Consider the following 3402-nt stretch of genomic DNA (forward strand, 5'->3'; position numbering starts at 1 on the left):
GGTAGTATGATATACTGTACTGTACTGTAATTAAATTATAATTAATTTATCATTTATACATAATCATATTTGTGCTTCTTTCAGTGGAAGAATTACATTTTTTATTAGTTTACATTTTTTAAGTGAATATCAGCTTTATCTGTGAAGTGCTGATAATGAAGCTGGCTCCTGAGGCCAATATACTATCAGTACGGCACCATCTACTGGCAGCTAGTCCATCTGCATTGGAACTTCCTTCCTAAATCAAAATGAAAGTCTTATCCATATCTGTAATCAGCCATACACCATACTGCTTAATACATTAGGGGGCGCTAGCAATCTATAAATGTACACAATATAGAAAGCAGTGCTATTGCATTGCACTTATTCGTGTCATTAAAATATGCCTTTTCTTGAGATTGTAAGAACACAGCATATTTCTTCAAATAAAAGTTGACCCCTGCCTACACATCATAGCTGCATGTGCAGGTGGTCTGGCACCATGTTTCCTCTCACAGGAAATGCAGGTGACAACATCGGGCCACCCAAACATGGCCCTGACACGCCTGCTCTCCTCCCCCCCGACGCCACATTGCCACCCCCTGGACGCCAGTCGCCTGTCAATCACAATGCGCATCATGAAGGCCCTCAACGCAGTAAGTTGATTGGTTGCTTTGGGAAAACCTCTCTACTTTATAGCTCTCCAAGGGGTTAATCCAATTAGGAGCGAGTTGCCTTGTGCGAGCTGCGAGTTGCTGTTTTCACGGAAAATTCACAATGCAAATAAAACTTGCATATAAGTAGTTTGTTGTTTGCTACCCCTTGAGGGTGAGAGATGGGAGGGAAAATCTTTATTTTAAGGTAAAAATGTCCAGACTTGCTTCAGAACCCGTTGGCCACCCCTCCTAATGGATATTTAGGCATTTGGAAGTTTTCAATTAGCTTAATTGGACCAATAATTACATTTCATTTTTGGGTTAAAAAATAAATAAATGGCCTCAAATGACCCCAAAATAAACTTTGTTTGTTAGATTATGTACCCCAAATTTAATGAAAGCCAAAAAGAATTGCTTTAATTTTGTAAATTTTTTTACTTTAAAATTGCAGCACATTACTCCAAACTGGCCCACAGCAGTAGCACAGGAACAGATGACCAGAGCTCACCAGTCACCGGTCCTGGCTGCAGGTAAGTATTACTTTTTTTTTACACAGTGATCAGCCTGTGTGTCTATCAGTTGATATCTAGATGCTTGGTTGACACTACTAAGTCAATAGAATAGGTTGACCGCTGTTGGTCAACATGCATTAGGTCGTCAACATGGACAAAAGGTCAGCATTGTAATAAGGTTGACATGGCAATGATCCACACAGGAAAAGGTCAACATGAGTTTGTTTTTGTTTTTTGAAATAATTTTAAACTTTTTCATATTTTACTATCCACGGGGACAACGACTGGTAATAGTAACCTTGGTCGCAGCGGTGCACTAATTGTGGTTTCTGGTGACTACAGAGTAAACAACACCCAAAAAAATACATTCATGTTGACATTTTCCTGTAGTGACCTTTTCCATGTTGACCATTTTAACATGACAACCATTTTCACATACCAGCCTGTTGAATGTTGACCTTTTAGGGTCAACCTAGTGATTGTCGACCTTTTCCAGGTCGACCTTATGATCTGGGATGCAGTCAATTTATCTCCAATCAAAATCCCGACAGCAATTGACCGACGGTCAAAATCCCGACATGGACAAAATACAGACATTTAAAATACTGACAAGGTCAAAATACCGACATGTAAAATGACGACATGAGTTTTTCATGATTTTTTTCATTGAAACCGACTTGTTCATACTTTACCATCCCAGTGGACCCGGAGGGGGAATATAATAGTGTGCCGAGTGAAGTGAGGCACCGTGCCCGAAGCATGGCGAGCGAGCGAGCCATGCTAGGGGATGCGGTACACTTATATGGTGTCCATGTCAACCTATGTCGACATACACACAAAAAACAATGAAGAAGCATGTTGGTATTTTGACCTGTGGGCATTTTACATGTCGGTATTTTGACCTTGTCGGTATTTTAAATGTCGGTATTTTGTCCATGTCGGGATTTTGACCTTGTCGGGATTTTAACCGTCGGTCAACTGCTGTCGGGATTTCGACCGTCAGGATTTTGATTGGAGGTATTTCATACCGATTCACATCTGTCATTGCCTGCAGGCAGAGAAGGCTGTGCAGGAGTTGGGGAACTAGAGAGAAGCCCCAGTAACACTATCTGAAGATTGCCTTATCACAGGGCACCCTCCAGTGTTTAAAAAATAATAATATTATTTTAGTAAGTTCAGGCAGATCACATGTCTCATTACAAGTGTGGGAAATGCAATCTGGTTACTAAAATAGGGGCTAACTCAGTATGGATTGGTTGTGCGATCCCCTTCACAGTTTCCTGATTATTGAGAAACTGCGCAGGTGCAGAACGGGTCCTACACGTGGCTCGCATTTTTCCAATAGCCTCTGCCTGATTGACAGGCAGAGGCATTTCGGAGAAGGGGCGGAGAAGGACAGCGTTTCAGGATATGGTGGCATGACGCCCCATTTTCCTGGAGTGGTGAGGCCAAGATCTGCGTCTCGGATGCAGATTTAGATTTCTTGGCCTCACATGGCCCCCTGCAACATCCAGCCTGAGTAAGCTGACCCATGGTCGCTGTGTTGATCTCAGGCTGCAACGCTTTTCCAGCGGTGGGATCGCTAATGCAGCGAGGTGTATAACACCTCCTACTGCATTTGCCTTATTATGGATCGTATTTGCAAAGCAGCCTGCAAGCAGTTTCAGAAATGTGGTCGACGCTGAATGAGCGCCATAGTATAGTATAGTATGCCCTTTGGTATATTTAGGTGATGCTAAAATAATGTGAAAAGGAAATTAAATCACCGCATTCCACATTATTTTACTAAAAATAATATTGCAAAATATGCTGTAAGAGAGCACACTTCCTTCACAAGCATTAGCTTTAACTCCTTTTATAGTGTTGATCCTTGTGTAATGTTTATAAATAACCAAAGTCACCTTTCTCTCATCTCCGCGGTGATTCTATAAAAGCATTTATTTTTTTATTATGTGCTTAGCATTGTGTCATAGCATTTCTCACTTCCAGATTCTTTCCAATTCTACTAAAATTAATTACCACAGTTCTCACACAGATACCGATTTCAGTCATTCAATATAACCCTGTTGTGTGTGGCATTAGAATTGCTACGATGGCATACTATTGTGGACAATTTGCTGTTCTGTTTCTTTCCCCACAACCTGTAGTCCACATATCCTTTATTGTGTGATTTCTTCCATAAACATACAGTATACAGGAAAAAAACACTAATTCAGGGTTGGTTTCTAGCCAGTGTAATGCGCCCTACACACTTG

This window comes from Pseudophryne corroboree, chromosome 3 (assembly GCF_028390025.1).
Source record: "Pseudophryne corroboree isolate aPseCor3 chromosome 3, aPseCor3.hap2, whole genome shotgun sequence".
NCBI classification, from domain to species: Eukaryota; Metazoa; Chordata; class Amphibia; order Anura; family Myobatrachidae; genus Pseudophryne; species Pseudophryne corroboree.